At 46.2% G+C, this 16,768-nt stretch overlaps 1 protein-coding gene across 8 annotated transcripts in view; it reads left to right on the plus strand.

Moving 5' to 3' along the window:
* The first annotated feature begins 8,213 nt into the window (after nt 1–8,213).
* Nucleotides 8,214–16,768, plus strand: part of TCF20 (transcription factor 20) — a 128,242-nt gene continuing 119,687 nt past the window's right edge. For all 8 annotated transcript variants that reach the window (XM_057430555.1, XM_057430487.1, XM_057430563.1 and 5 more), the window contains exon 1: nt 8,214–8,409. The gene's annotated coding sequence lies outside the window, so the exon portion shown is untranslated. The remainder of the gene's footprint in view (nt 8,410–16,768) is intronic.

Here is a 16,768-nt window from a genome sequence, read left to right on the forward strand (position 1 = left end):
TTTATCTGTAAATAAGAAAGACCTTGCTGTGGTGGATAATGACAATGAAATGTATGTTCAAGGTGCAGCCAAAGGTGTTCTTCACCGATTCCAACTTCTACTCCTTTTTCCTTCTCAGAGGTGTCACTGGTGGAAATCACCTCTAAATTCCTGGCTAGGGCTGGCTCTTAATCAAGGGCTTGACTGAACAGCATCCAAGTGAAATGGTTACCACGGCTCTGGTTTGCACCACTGTCTCATCCAGCAGTGCCATAAAGGTGCATAAGTCTGCATAAGGGTAGGGATGTCCTCCCGCAGAGCTGCCTCTTGGAAAGACCTGGTGCTCCTTCAGCCCTTGACTAATGCAGTACTGTGACCCTGTGAGACAGGGATTTGGGGTAGGCAGTGAGTGAAGCCACCAGATGGTGCCCTAGGTCCTCTCTGCTCCTTTTCCTGTCCCCTGCCTGCCCACATCCCCCTGCCAGCTCCCCCAGTAGTCCCCAGACCAGAGAGTCTCAGGGGTGGGCACCTTCAGCCATGCAGAACATCCCCAGCCATGACTGTCTTCTACCCCTGGGGTTGGTGCCTCTGGCACCCCTCACAGCTCTGCATCATGGCCCAGATGCCACCAGCACCTCTGAAGAGATGGGAACAGGACAGGTTCCCCTCTGCATCCATGAAGTCTGGAGAATTAGCTTCATCAGATACCAGTGTCTTGGCACAGGGCTGCCCATGTGAGGGCCAGGAGAGTGGCTGCTGACACCATCAATGAGTCAGACTGGCATCTAAAATGCAAAATAGGCCAGATGTTCAGGGCTGCTTGGAGCTGCCTTCACTTTTCTTTCCATCTGGAAATGGCATCTTATCTTGGGTTTGGGAAAATTTTCTGTGTCCACGATGAAAAAATCATTTGCAGCATATGCTTCTCCTCTTCTTTGCTGTGTCAGGAAGCTGATGAAGTCTCAGATACCGCTCTTTCTGTGGTTTGGGATTCTGTGGTCACCAAGATTTGCTATGCACAGTGAAGTATCATTGAGTTTACAAATGAAAAAAGGAGATGGTCAGAGAGCACCGGTGATCTCCAAGGGAAAAGTGGAGAATGTGAGCTTCAGCATCTTCTCTTGCTTGATTCTAGGGCAAGCCCAGTCTCCACATACTGTCAGGGGTATAATGGTTTTCTTTGTTAATGATAAAATAGAAATGCAGGTTACTATTAGTAACTAGTATGTTACTAGGTACTTCACTATTTATAACCAGGCCTTTAAACTGCCAAACTGTGTTATGAGCTGTGGATCTGCTCTCATTCAGGGGAGGGAGTCTTTCAATGAACTCTCCTGGAGATCCTCTTTTCTTTTAGCCCTTTGAATTATGTGGGTTGTGTCATATTGCTCTGGGCCACATGAAGATTTGGATATACAGCTGGTAGGGCCAGGCAGGTCAGCCACCCTGCTTTAAGGAGTCAGAATGTAATTATCCAAATTGGAACAGGTTGAACATGGAAAAGCTAACATATGGATTTCTTCAAAATGTTATGTCTTTTAATAACTAGTCAGGGCCTCTGGTTTCTATCCCATCTGAAAGATCTGTCTGCTTACAATTTTATGCAATGATATCTGAGTACTTCCAGGGGCAATAATTGTACCCAAAATACTTGTACCACAGTGAGTTTCCCTCCCTTGTGAAGAAATTAGCCCTGTAATACCGCTAACACTGCTTTTGGCACTGACACACGCTGTTAAAACCAAAGATTCCAGTAGTCCTTGCAAGGCTCAGTGTGACGTTTCAGCTTCATGAATAGGAAAAAAAAAAAAAAAAGAGACTCAGGAGGTTAATGCAGTCTCAGGAGGTTTAACTACTTTTCCAAAATTGTAGGGTGTCAGAGGTGAAGTTGGGAACAGAATTCAGGTTCCTATGTTCTCATTTGTACCAGGTTGTCCAGGTGAGAGCCAGTAGGTGGGTAAGTAGGGAGCTGCTGAACTCCATACAGTTTAGGAAAACCAAAAAAGTTTCTGCCTGAGTCACCAGCCCCAGTTTCTGCAGGGCTTTGTTTTTCATTTTTGATTTCCCATGCAAGTATCAGTCAGGCTTATGTCTGCCTGGCTGTGGTAGCAGAGCTGCAGGAGAAGTTACTGCTCTCTTTTACAGAGGTATCCACCATTTTGGCAATAAAATACCATGGAAAGCCCAAATATGTATGCTGTAATTCTCCAAATAAATGTTTATGGAGTGAATGTGCTGAGTTGCTCCTCATCCACCCCATAAAGTCTTCCTGATTGCTGAAGAAGTTCCTGAGCTTGTCAAGAGGCTTCAGACACAGAAGAGCAAATGGCTGCAGCTGAATCTCAAAGGCATTCTCTGCTCATGAGAAGAAGCAGAGAACTCCCTACCATCCCAACAGTTAGATGCTAAAGAAGGAGGTGTGAAGAGAGGTGATAATGCTGATAATTACGTGAATGGAAATACTTGCCATTCTTTTTAATGTTTAAAGGAAACTACGGTTTTGAGGTGATGTAATTCCCAGTTCGGTTGTTTATTTAAGCTGTGCAGTGCAGTGCTATGCTGGCACATGGGGAAAAGAAAGTAAAACTTCAGCTCCGCTTTTGCCCTCTCAGGATTTCTGTATACTTTCAGTCTCATTCAGGTCAACCTGAAGCACAGCAGCTCTTCTAGCATGGCCCTCTCTACAGATTGGCCCTTGCTAAAGAATATGCAACATGCAATTGGAGATTTGAAGAAATCAGTTTAATAGGAGTTGTAACTCTTCCTTTTCTCCTCTCCAAAAGGTTTAAAATAATCTTGCTGTCCATAAAAATCAGGTTAGCTATTTTTGGTTCTTGCAGAGCTAAAATGAATGCAGCATCTCTCATTTCCAGTCATGGCAAGTCACTTGACATCAATTGTTAATTGTTTGATTAATCTTGAATTTTTAGAGCTGACAGTGCCTGTCCTAGCACTTAGACAAGAGCTACATTTAAAAGAAAGGAGAAAACACTTCCTTTTTTTTTTTTTTCTTTGAGCATAGCCTGGAAGATAAAAACATGGAATTACAGGGAGGTTTTTAATGTATGTTGTCCTGAGAAAGATGGGCCATTAGGCAGAGTGCAAATAAAACAGTCAGAGGTTTATCATAAACTAGGGGGGTGTGATGAATTAATTTTAGCATATGCTTCAGCAATTCATTACAAGACTATCTTAAACCCAACCGTTAGTACACTTTGCTGTATGCTCATCTGTGTTAGGCTGTGTTTTTCATTTAAACAAGTAAGCAGAAAGATTTCCTTCATGAAGATGGGTGACATTTCTATGCACAGAAAGGCCATTTAAGGTCAACAGTTACAGGGGGCTATACCTTTGTGTGCTTGGACAGGTAATTATCACTGCATATGACTCCCTAAGGGGTGGTGTTAAAAAAATATAGACCAAATAAGAAAAGACATTCAAACCCCTTCTAGAATGTTTATAAAATAGCATGGCCTTTCCCTGCCCTCCTTATCTCCTCCTTCTGCCGCCTCCCCCCCCCCCCCCCCCCCCCCCCAGTGTGTGTGTAGCACATCCAGGATAAGCAGCAACATGCTGTACCAGCCCTTGCTTGGGAGGAACATATTATACTGTCAGGTCCTGCTTTCCTGTGTAACAGGCAGGCCAGAACATATGATGGTACAGAGTGATATAAAGGTGTTACGGGTATAAGTTTAAGTCAGCTTTCCTATGTTAGAAAAAGGACTTATCTTGATATCACTCCTCTAACTAAGGAATAATAAGGGCTCTGATTTTTTTCTTTCCAATTAGCTGTATGCCACAGACTTCTCGGGAGAGGTAAGCGCCATTCTGGACATCTACCCAAAGGTCTGTGTAATCCAAGGAACATTATGATGCCAATATTAAAACACAGGGGTGCCACCACAACTGTTCTTACCAGATGATAAGCCAGTGATCTCACAAGAAAATCCCAGTGGTAAAAGGGAAAAATTCTGACAATACACCCCTCCAGCCACTCTGAATACAGCACTCATTCCATGGACACCTGCTGGAACTAAGCATGGGTATTTCAGTTTACAAGTGTCTCCAGCAATGGTGTAGAGAAAGGAAAGTTTCCACTGTGTACTGGGCTGAGACCTATTGCTCTGCAGATACTCCAGTCAGCAGGCAGTTAAACAGTTCCAAGGCATATTGTCCTCATCTAATCCCTTCCTGCAGTCAGGTTTCTTATGTGCCTTGCTCCAAACAGTCTTGTATGAACCAGGTGATAGGAAGCTCCTCTGGGGTGCCATCTTCCAGGCTTGTATATTAATGTTTCCTTTGCTTAATTTAATTTACATGTAAACCATTTATACTCCCTCAGACAACCCTAAACAGTCTTTCTCATTCCCTGGTGCTTCTGCACCCCTGAAGTTCTTGTACGCAATTCCCATGATGCTCTTCACAGTCGTTATTTGGGCAAACTACACACACTGCAATCCCTTCCAGCTTTTTTATCATTTTATGTTGCTTTTCTTTTTATTTACCTCCAAGTTGTTGACATCTAGCTAGCACTGAGTTGTCCAGAACTAAACATGTCTTCAAACTGCGGTCTCACTGCTATATTAAAAAATGGGACTATTGCCTATATCTCTGAGAAGAGGTCTCTGCCTTTACAACCCCAAATTAAATTAACTGCATGATTTTTGCTGCCATATCACATTGCAAAAACATATTAAATCTGCTGTCTACTGTCTCCCTGAGGTCTTCTGGTATTTCTGCTTGCAGTGCTTGAGCACAGATGATTCCTCTCTTCACCTCAGTTTCTATCTTTCAGTAGCTCATATGTTGTACCTACTGCCTTTTTAGACACGTAGGATCATTCAGGGTTCCTCTTTGAGGAACAGCAGTGTGATTCCTTACACATAAGTAAATTATCTCTATTTTTTTTAGCGTGAAATAGTCTGTCTCCACCATTTTCCCTCCAAGCTGTCCTATGATAATCTGCCTCAGTGCAATTAAAAGGCATGCTACTCTTTTTGGTTTCCAGATTTTTCCTATTTATAACTAACTGTATAGAGCACTGGCCTGTATGTTAATAATCTGCAACAATCTGTTTGAATGTTACATACTGAGGATCACGGGTTGAAACTCTTTTTCTGGAGAAAAGGAAACGCTGTTCTTTCCTTAAGAAGTTTCTGTCCCAAATGTCGAGAATATGGATTAGCTTTTCTTTGGTGAGGAATGACATACAAAAATGCTGCTTTGTACATGAGACTTCTTTCTATGGGTGGCTCAACACTCTGCAATTAACTTTTCTGGGAAATAAGAGCTACCACGGAAACTGCCACCATCCTCATTATCACTGGTATAAACACAAAGCAACATGAACAGTGGAGAGGGAAAAAAAAAACAACCCACTCATCAAACCAAACCATTTTGCTCCATGCGTCTTCTTCCTAAGAAGAGAACAAGAAAAAGAAAAGCCCTCCATGTGACAGATGTTAGTCAGATGAGCTAATGCAGTCCTACAAGGTACTTGGATATTACGTTCATGAAAACAGTGTAAGAATTGATACAGAAGGGAATCCATTTTATCATACTCTATTTCATAGATAAGAGAATCTGGAAGAATTGGTTAAAGCAGGTGAGATGCTGAAAGTGGTGGTGTAGCTGCGGATGGTCTAAAGATCCTAGGGAAGCAAGATTTGTGGCAAAAGGTAATATCCTTTATTAGATCAACTGATAGAGCTGGAAAAAGCAAACAAGCTTTTGGGCTCAGGGTCTCTTTATCAGATCTGACAGAAGGCAGCAATATTCCAGCTAACTACAGGTTAGATGCAATTGCTCGTAGTTTAATCTAATTATATTAATCAATGCAACCACTTGAGGAAAAAAAGGAGCACCTATGAAGTGGAAAAGGGCGTGAGCAGAAGTGACTGACAGGCTGCTGGTGCTCTGCTGAACCACTGGCAGAAAAGGGTTGTTTGTGCTGGTGACAAAGGGAGAGGTCAGCAGGCAGACTGTAACAGGCTAGGAAGGCAACATCTCCCTTAGACCCACGAGCTTTAGTGTCTAGGGGTTATAAGTTTTAATGCCAAGCTTTATCTTTTGGGAACATTTTTGGGATCTCCTTTGGGATAAGGATGGAGGGGCTCAACTTGCTGCTTTCTCACAAAAGGCACTCTAATGATGAGTACGGTTTTCTGTCCTTTACTGGCTGGCAGTAGGCACTTTCTAAGACAGCAATTATTTTAGGCTCATTTACACTGTTTCCGTGGGGCTATTTCACGTGCAGGATGAAGCGATGAACTGTAGAGATGTGGGACAAGTACATGCAGGAACAAAGAATTTTGGTGGTTTTGCTGTGGGAGGAAGGGCATTGATTATGCTGTCTGTGCAGCGGTCCTGGCGTATTTCATGTTTGATGCTCTGGCAGTATCTGGTTCTATTTCATGTGTTTTCATCTGCGGATTTACTTCCTGTAATGAGCTGGGAAAGGGAGAGCCTGAAGGTTAGGAGAAAAGACACAGGAAAAAAATATCTTTCAGAGACACTAATTTAAAAGATTATTTTATGTGTGGTTTTTAACATGGAATATTATCACTACTGGGCTCATGTTTGTGGGAGGAATGCTACAGCAGAGACTAAACTAAAAAGCAGAAAAATTTGCAGCAAGCTAATGTGGTCAGAGTCTTTGCAAGTCCTTGTTAATTTTGGTTGCACTAGACAAATACCAAATAAACCTTGATCCTTTGAAAAGTGTCTTTCTAAAATCATTGCTGTTGCTGTTTTATCTTTATCATAGTAAATTCAAATCTATTTTGCTGGAAGAGTGACCTTGCTGGATAAAGCAGCTCACCAGTGTTCCCCTCAGAGCAGGTGCAACAGTATCTGCAGGGCTGGCTGAATCTCACAGCTTCTTGGTGCGTTTTGGATGTCTGCTGGTCTTATTGCATCCGCTTTATAGAAGGAGTTTTATGGTCTGTATGTTCTTGTGTATGTGCTTTCTTGCAGGGTGCCATTTTTTAATGTCAATTGTGGTGTCTAGAAAGCCGATGCCAGTGTAGGAGCAATCCTGGGACCGACTAGAGCAGCAGGGAAGCTGCTCATTCAATTTGCGGTTACATTTGATGAAGGACTCCAAGGTTTCCTGAGCTGCCCGCATTCTTGATAGAAATGTCATCTCTGTTTCCTATATACAGCATGGCTTGGTGGTGTAATGTTTTTCAGACTTGGCTTGTGAAGAAAAATGGCATATTGAGGCATTAAAGAGCTGCAGAAAGGTGATCTCCCTCTGCCCCCCACTTTGTGCTGGGCAAACACGAAGAGGTTGACTAAATGCTGTCTGAAGAAGAGAGCTGGGTGCTTGCTGCATGATGTAGCAGACACAAAAATTCCACATGGATCAAGAAAAAAAAAAGCTGAGTGCATTCATTAATAAAAATGCCTTGGAAGCTGTTGAATGCGAAGACCCCAGCTGTGGGTGAGGAAGTGCCTGATCACAGATCACCAGGTCATAGGGGAGGTCTTCTAGGGCAGTGTCACAGCTGCTTGTTGGAGCTGACAGCCTATGTTAGGGTTTGTCTGTTCAGCGCTCTGGGAGGCAGGATACTGATCTGACTCAGTACTGCTGTTTCTCTTCTACAGAAAACGAGGGGCTTTCCTCGCTTTTACTGGAACGCACGTAATTACGTTTTCATTTACTTTCCCGACTGCAGCGGCAGGCCCCAGGCATATGCATCAGGGCCTCGAGTGCTGTAACAGTAGCCTTAAGAGGGGAACAAAACCACTGTTCAGGGGTCCGTTTTACCCACTCCTACTCCACGATAAAGCAGACCGCGGAAGCCCCTGCCCGACTCCCCTGTGGTCCCAGCAACACCCCACTACCAGTGAGGCGGCCCTTCCTCTACGAAAGCCGGCGCCTGCAGCAGGAGGGCTGGTGGTGAGGCCTTCCCGCCCCAGAGCGGAGCTCGCCGGGACGGAACAGAGGCCGATCCCACCGAGGCCTCGGGCGAGGACGGGCCAGCAGGACCTCGTCCTCTCAGGAAACAGGGGCGAGAGCGGGACCCTGAGTGGGGGGGAGCGGACACACGATGGGCCCTGGGGCAGCGCCCTGCCCCGCCGCCTCCCCCTCCAGGCAGCGCTGCGAGATGCCAGAGCCCTCCTCCGCGCCCGGCCCTGCCGAGGGAGCCCGCCCCGCCAGCGGCTCCTCCTCCTCCCCGGCCGCCGCCGCTCTGCCAGCAGCCGGTCGGGCCTGAGACCCGCGCCCGGCGGCGGGGCCTGCTCGGAGGGCGGGCGGGGAAGAGGTGAGGAAAATCCAGCAAGGAAAAGCCCCGGAGACCGAGTCCGTCGCGTCACATGAGCTGACAGGATCCGTACCCGCTTCCCTCGGCGCAACAAAGAGCCGGGAGCCCTTCTGCCCGCCGCGGGACGGGGCTGCCATGGGACCCTGAGGGCCGGCCCTCACAGGTAAGCGGCGGCCGTTACGGCGTTTGCCCGCCCGCCTTACCTGGCGGGCGAGAGCGCCCCCCCCACCTGGCGCGAAGGGCGGGGCGGCGGGGTGGAACCGGCACCCCTCGGCTCCTCTGCACCCTCTGGGTCTGAGGTGACTTCCCAAAACCTTTGGAGTTTTGTGTTCCTCCCCCGGCGTGTGCGGCGTTTATGGCGGGGTTTATTTGCTTTTAAGCGGGCCGTAACCCCAGCTCCCCCCGGGGACGGGGAGCGAGACCCGCCGCCCTCGCGTCCCTCCCTCAGCCGCCTTCCCCGCGTGTGAAGGGCGGGCGCTTCCTCTGCTGGGGGCAGTGGTGCTTCCCGCGACCCTCGCATGGGTTCTGTCCAGCTTCCTATGTGCAGCCGTGGTTAACCTCCGATTCCTTAGTGTTATTCGCTTTTTACGGTGAGCAAACGGTTAACCCCGTGCGGTTTTATGCATTGCCTCCCCCAATCTCCCACCCTTCTCCCCAGCCCTGTATGGACCAGCACATCGTAACCTTTCTGGCTGTTAAAAAGAACATTAAGGTGATCTTTATTTTTGTCAAGGCGCCATCCCGCTTACGAGGTGCTTATCCCAAGCTAAATTCCTGCTGGTAGGCAGCCCCTCGCCCACCCGGGACTTGCCCACCGGGTCTGTGACTGGAAGTTGTTGACAGTTGCGTGCACATGTGCCACACGTTCCTCGGGTGAGCGACCTCGCACCGAGGTTTATGGCTGGAAACTCTCGGTGAGAGCCCAGGGTGGGTGAAAAACACCCCAGCAAGGCTGGCGTCTGAAGCCTCTTTTTTGGGAAATGCTCTGCCCCGTTTTTGCTACGTGTGGGTGCTGAGAGTGTCGTGCTGGGATGGCTGTTGGGGGTGTAGAGGTCAGGAGCAGTTTGTGGGGGTCCTGAGGAGGTGGGCTGGGGGCGCAGGGAGCTGGGGTGGCATGGGAGCAGGCAGGTGGTCGGGGAAGACCTGGCAAGGGGAAGGTACAAGTGATGGGAATGGAGGACTGTGGGCAGCCTGGGCAGGGGACTCAGTCTCATGAGTGCTCTCCCCTCTTTGTGTGTGTGGCATGGTGTCATGCTGGTGAAGGGAACGGTTTATGTGTGAGGGTTATTTGGTTTGGGTTTTGTTTTGTTTTGTTTTTTTTTTTAATTTCATGATTTTATTCTTGGCTTGCTGCCCTCTCTGCAATGATATGGAAATAATCTGCTCCTGGGCACGACTGGCATCTTCCCTCTTATGCCAAGCGGCCACCTGGCTTGAGTCTTAACACTGGCGCACATTAACCCTGGCTCTGTCCAACAGGGAGTCCCTGGGAAGGAGTCTTCCCTTGTGTGTTATCTTGGCTGGTGGGTATGGAGAAGAAACCACAGTTCCCTTTCAGAGGGAGGTGCTAGGCTGGCCTTGATAATTGTGTTAAATCTCTTTAAATCAAAACTAAACTTAAGTAAAGCTACGAGGTGAGGAAGAACAAGCCACCCGCTGCCCTCTGGGTGTCTGGTGCCTACCGTGGCAGAAACAGCTCCAGCAAAGCCATTTGCTTTCAGGTGATAGGGTAGGACTGTGGTTCAAGCAGCAAGAGAACAATTGCACACCAGGGAAGGTGTGCAGGGAGAGGGAAACACAAGAGCGTGCAGCACCTTCTCATGTCCCGAAATGTTTCACAGTCCCTCTCACTGCAGGCTTTGGAAAGAAAGGGGTTGCATGAGTGAGGAGGTTGGGCAGATGCTGCTGTCAGTGTCAGCTGCTCAAAGGCTATGAGTTAGCCTGCTTGTACCATCCCCACCCCAGCGTTTTTAAGGAGTGGAATTGGGGTCCTTGGTGGTGTCCTTCAGGGTAAACCCAGTTTGAAAGTTTAAGCATGTCTTTGTGCAGACTTGGACCTGGAGTTTATTTTTAATGAAAGGCATGAATCTTATGGAGTGTGACTTCAGTTGAAGTAGTAATTGCTCCAAAACAGGGCAAAACTGTGAAAGCAGACAATGCTGATTTTAATTGCTCATTTTTCCCCAACACCTTCTTTCCCCAAGATTCCTGTTATGATTCCCCTCCCTTCGTGGGTGTTTCTTGGTCATGGTGGGGAACAGACTGAAAATTGTCAATAGCCAGATCAACTTCTGCTGATTAGGACTTAGAATGTGACTGGTTTTTAATGCAACCAGCTAAGTCACAAGGGCCTGGACTGGGACACTGACAGTTTGTTTCATGTGTGTCATTAGCTGCCATGGAAGACTGTGGCTGATAATCTGTCTTCACAAAATAGGAGAAAAAGTTGGCTTTTCCCCTAGAGTGGGTGGGAGGTTTGAAGTGAAAGTTTGTTCATCTGTCCCTTCCCTTCAGAAAAATGTACAGCACGTTTTTGAAACTGAGTCATCAGGTACAATTTCTTTTAAGTATTTTTAAGCTGTCATGAATTTGATGCACTTTGGCCGCATGCTTGCTGGAAATTGTAAGACAGTTGTTCAGATTTGCCCTGGCTGGGTTTGAAAAGGTGATGAAGAACTTCCCATGCCGCAACCCTTTTATATCTGAGCACAGCAGAACTGTCAGAAAAGGGGTGGAACATTTTGATGCTCTGTGCTCTGGGCATACTCGGAAGGGGACGTGCAAGGCTTGTCCATCAGCCAGGCTTTTGCTGAAGGGTGTGCTGGCTCCCACTGATGGATTCTCTCTGAGCTGTGCTGCTTCTTGAGAGATGTGGCACAGGGCTGGATATGTGGTGTGTGGAGGGCAGGGCAAATTCCCTCCAAAGTCACTTTGTCATGGAAGACGTAACAGGGATGCACAGATTCAGGAATGATTATTAGCGTCTGATGACCTGGCCAAGATTGTGTAATGACACTGAGTAACAGATAAAAGGTTTTATATCCCATAAACTTGGTTTTCCCTTTAGGGTGAACCACAAGGCTTTGAGTTGGACAGCCCTCTGGTAACTGCAGATAGGTGCCAGCGTTAATGACTCAAAACAAGTCCTTAAAAATAAGGACACAGGCTACAGGCAGGAGAGGGAAAGAAGAGCTAATTGCTATTTTCTCAGTGTATTTTTTTTAATCACATTTAATCCTGCATATATGATTGTGTGAGTGACCCAGCAACTCCAGCAGTTTATTCATTTATTTAAAACAGCTTCATAGTTCACCTTGAAAACCACTTCCTGCCATATGGTTATATTATTTCCTTGTGCCACATTTTTTGCTAATTATCAAGACCATTTGCTTTAAAATAGGTGTTTTTAATTTCACAGCCTTGTCTGCCTCTCCTGCTTGATCCTGCCCTGGAGTCAAGAGGCTGTGTCTGTTCATTCTCCATGGCAACAGGCTGTGATTTACTTATTTCAATTTAATTAAAAAGCAGCTATCAAATTCCAGGCATCTTATATGTTCCTTATATTAGGAAAATATCAGTGGATCAGTCTCCACAACAGAACTACCAACCTCAAAAATAAAATTCTAAGCCTGAGCCGCTGGTATCTTTCCCAGCCCATCCCCTTTGGAAGAGGTGAGGTGGGGAGGCATGTGCTGTGGCCTGTCCTCAGGTGGAGCAGATGGGGCCACTGCACTGGGGTCATGGTAGGAGTCAAATTCTGGACTCCTGTAGGGTGGGGGTGCCAGTTTAAACCACAGGACTACCCAGGTTGTGTTTCTCCTCTAGCTGTTGTATAGCTTTTGGGAGGTTTCAGGGCTTGATGGGTTGGCATGAACACCCCAGACCTTGCCTGGAAAGAGGAGCATGGGTTGCGTGCTCTGTGCATGGATTCTCACCTGCTAGGGAGGGCGCTCTCTGAGGCACCTACGTCTGCTGAGCCATTTTCAAGGCTAGTGTGAGGTTGTGATGCTGTTGCTGGCTTGGGTGAAAAGGGCACAAAGTATCAGTGGGCACAAACATCTGTACTTGCTGCAGTGAAAATGCAGAAAATGGCAGTTCTGCTAGAAATGTGATGGTGTTTATCAGCTCTCGCCTTGTGAGAGATTTTACAAGTCAAAATCCTTTGTGTTATGCTTGATTTTTTTGGTCTGTCTTGAAGCCTATCTGTTTTTTGATGCGTGCGTGATATGGCTGTTGGTTTTAAGCTGGTCACAGCACAGAAGTTCACAACGTTCTGTTGGTTTCCGCATGGCTGGTATTTGTATGCAGACTAGAAATGAAGGCCTTAATCCTAAATTAGTTTTCAAAGCGCTGTGGCTGTACAAATACTGGTTTGTGTTAGTCAGGGATAAGAAAACGTATAGGCAATGACCAGGCGGTTGTTGGCCAAAAGAGGGGCTGGTGTCTGGAAAGGACCTTGGGGGTGGATGGATGAGTGTGGTGATTTTACTAACCTTCAGGTGGTAGGTTTGGTAGTAAATGGACACAGTGGAACCAGTGTAATTAAGGAATGCCAAAATTAACACTCCTTTTTGTCTTCAATACCAACACCCCAGTTCTTAATAGGATTATTTTCCCTTGAGGGGACTGTTGAGATGACCCAGCCTTTGGAGTACCTGCACGCCAGTGGTGTTTTCCTCCTAGGAGAAGCTGGGCCTGCCGAGTTGTATAACCAGACTTGGGTGCTATTTCTGAGCTCTGCTAATGTGTGGAAGAAGAAAAGTTGGCCATGCATTTTTATTAAGCCTTAAGGAGCAGTTATCATCAGAAGAGTGCCTGCAAAAAACTGCACCTTTCCCCCCCACCCCTTTAGTGTTGCTACTCCAGGTGCTTTTTCAAAGTCACCTGTGGTGATTTTAACAGCAGACATAGGTTCTTGCTCCTTCTTGCCCTGCCAGAGCCCTTGAGGTTGTGGCAGAGAATGTTGGAATCTCTCCTGGCTTGCTTATTTTCATGGATTAAAATGATGTACTGAGTTTCTAGCTGCAGATTCTTGGTGATCATGCGCCAGCTGGTAAGACCCTCTTTGAGCCCATGAGGGTAGCAGTTAAGTATGTGTTTACTAGGAAAGCGAGCATGTTTGGTCTATGGGATGCTGTTCGGCAAATCTGAAATCTCATGGTGGTGTTCCTAATAATAACAGAATAAACCCAAGGAAGACCTCAATGCAAGCTTTTGTTTGTTACTGTATTTAAGCAGATACGTTTGAGGAATTTATATCCAACTGGTAACATCCTTAATTCTTTATTACTGGTTTTACTAAAGTACAGGCATGATCTGTATTCTTTAAGAGTTCATCTGTTCCTCTTGCATATCCAGTTTTGAAGTAGACCTTGCTGATATTAATTTATGTATAGCCTGTAACCTCATCTATAAAATGAAGGGAATACTTCATAAAGGCAGCTGTGAAGTTACGTTTATTGTCTGTAAATTGCTTTTAGTAATTGAGCAGAGGAGGTGGAGAGGAATAAAGACAGTGGAGTAAATGGATTTTGTTTTTTTTTTTTTTAATCAAAAAGAACTGCATTATTTTTGTTCATCTGATGATGTAGAAGCTGCTGGGAAAAAAAAATGCTTTATCAAGAGCACCATCAAACTAATTGTTAAGTTTGTAATGAAAACAGACATTTTTGAGCAGAGTGATGAAGGCAGCCATCTTGTTTGATAACAGAGTCCAATTTAGAAATAGGCACAATTATGATTGGAAATCCTGCAGAACCTCTCATATTCCTGTCTGCTTTGGGGCTTCTCGGTTTCAGTGTCATTCTTTACCTACACAGCTGCTTTCATCACCCAGAAATGCAACTGGTAGGTAGAGCCTTATAATAGGTAAACTCCTTGTTTTGAGACTATTAGCAAACACTTCTGTTGCAGGTTTTTCAACCTGGCTCCTTGTTTTGTGCTGATTGATGTACTTGCTGGGTGAAATCACAGCTTCACACCGGCGAGGATGGATTTTCTTACTGTGGCTGAACCGATCTAACCACTTGCTGCTTCCGAGAGGGGTGGACGTGCCTTGGTCGTGGTTCTGTTGCTGTATTCCTTGCCTTGTGCCAACTCTGGTACTAAACGGATCCAGCTTGTTCAGCTTTGGGAAAGCTGTCTTGCCCAGAAATATAAAAAAGTGAATAGTTTTCTCCTGGGACAGAGAGCTGAATCTGCTCACCAGGCTCAGGCTAGTATCAGAGCTGCCACACAGGAGGGGCAAGATTTGTTTTCCCAGCAGTGAAAGGTAGGGAATGAAAGAAAGGTGGAAATGGGGCCCCCTTTTTTGGCAGCAGTGAACTCTTAGCCTGGTTCAGCTGTAATGTGAAGCCTCACCCTCAGCCTTCATTTTCAAGTCCCTCCCTTCCCCTCTGCTCCTCTCATTCTTTCCCTGAGATGTACTTGTATGCCTCCAGATGCTGACTCCATTCCCAAGCAGTATTTTCAAAAGCGAGGAAAAAAGGGAAAAGGTTGAGTTTCACTGCTTCTGCAGTTAAAGGCATATCATAGTTCCCAAAAGCCCATTGCTAACAGCCCACTGCTATGAGCCTAATAATAATAATAGTTATTATTATTAGGCTCATATATTATTATTAAAGGATTCAAAAAATAGTAGCCATAATCCTCACCTGTGAGAGAGCAAAAAGAGACTGGCTGAGGAGATACTTGCAGGCTGTTTGTGAAAGAGCTTCCCTAAACATGGTGATGGCTGTTTGGACTGAGGACTTGGAGCTGGTAGGACCAGGTGGTCCCTGAAGCCTCAGATAGATGGCAAGGACAGGGAAATATCCAGAGAGTGTTCTGCACGCCAGTGGGGAGCCAAGCTTGAACTGGGTACCACACACCAGGAGGAAGGCTCTATCTCTGAACTGTGACTCGCCATTGCTCCAGATGCTACTACCTCATTTTCAGGCATCAGCAGAAATTGGAAAGCCCTTGTGGGACACTGCTGTGGTAGTACAGAACGGTGCCTTCTTGCTCCAGGGATGTGATGCAGCTAGGGGCATGTGGAAGCTCAGCCTGTGTGGGAACTTTGCTCCTGCTGATTGGCGCAAGCAGTGTTCCTGCTGCGGCTTTGCCAGTGATGGATCCATCAGATACACCATCTGCATTAGCCCTGGCTGACGGCAGGGAAGGGGCATGTGTCACCTAACAAGATGCATGCCTGAGCGTCTCTACTTAGCAGGGGCACGGTGCGGGTCAGAGTGTGCATTTGGGAGACTAGATGGAGGTGTCTGTTGGCCTACAGTGATTGCTTTATGGCTAAAGGAGTAGATACTCTGTCTGTTTGGTGAATTTTATACGGCATGAAGGTGAAGATGATGTCAGTGAAGAGTAGTGTGCCAGAGGCAACAGAATGCCGTGAGCCTGTGTGTCTGTGGACCTATATGTGAATGGCTGTACCTGGTGGGAGGGGAAGGTTGCAGTCAGTCTGGTGCACAAATTAGAAGTATTTGTGCAGCCATTTTCAAATAAGGAAGGTAGTAGGGAGGGATGAGGGAATTTACTCCAACTTGAGAGTTCTTAGAGATTTGTTTCATGCTGTACTAGAGTTGGTTGGGTTTTTTTTAAAGCATTTAAGCCTAAATTCTTCTTGTTGGTATGTGAAAGCATTATGGCAAGAGAAAGATTATTGGAGGGTTGTGTTGCTTTGCATGGTAAGATTATACACTGGGTGGCTGTTACAGTGGATTTGTGTTCCAAGGATGGAGCGAATAAAGGAAAGAACCAGCGTATTGATATTAAATAATGGTGCCACTGGATATGCTGAGCACAAAGTGTCTTTGTTTTCAAGGATGTATTTTTTTTTTTTTAATCTGACACATTTATAAACCAGCCGCAATAATTTTTTAAAAGACATTTTTAAGAGAGGGGGCAATATAGAAAATGCTGTAAGTAATCTCATTGAGAAGTATGTTTTTCTTCCACCCCTTGCACATGCGTGCAGCCTCTGGGGAAGATGTTAGTGCAGGACCTGGATAATGGGGGTCTTCTCCAGAGCTGCCACTGTTCTGATTGATGTGGGGATGAGCTGGGGGATGAGGACAGATGCACGGGCTGTCTGGGGTTTCATCTCTGCAGTCTTCCTTTTTTCCACTCCTCCTGGATAGAGAGATGAATGCTGCAATTTTGTCTTCCACCTACATCTCTTTCTCATCTCCTGTAAATACTTGCTGGTTGTTTTTTTTTTGTTGTTGTTGGCAAATCTTCAATTGTGCTTGTAATGGGTGACTCTCCTGTGCTGCTTAACCTGGCTCATGATGGTGGGTGTTCCTGTAAGCCAGTCTTTTCCTGAATCTCTGCTGAATTTTCATGCAGTCTGCTCAGTCTGGGGGCTTCTCAGCTGTTGTGTTGGTTGCTTTAGTGAAGATCCAGGTGTCATAGCTGACTCCGGCAATGCTCCAGCTGCCCTGAGGAGTGCAAAGGAATGCAGTGAAAGAAGCAGCCGTTCCAGGGCCCTGTTTGTCTTCAGACTGGAAATGCTGAGGGCACATTAG

Source organism: Pezoporus wallicus, unplaced genomic scaffold (assembly GCF_028554395.1).
Source record: "Pezoporus wallicus isolate ANWC-B61680 ecotype Strahan unplaced genomic scaffold, APGP_CSIRO_Pwel_v1 scaffold_3294, whole genome shotgun sequence".
In the NCBI taxonomy this organism is placed as follows: Eukaryota; Metazoa; Chordata; class Aves; order Psittaciformes; family Psittacidae; genus Pezoporus; species Pezoporus wallicus.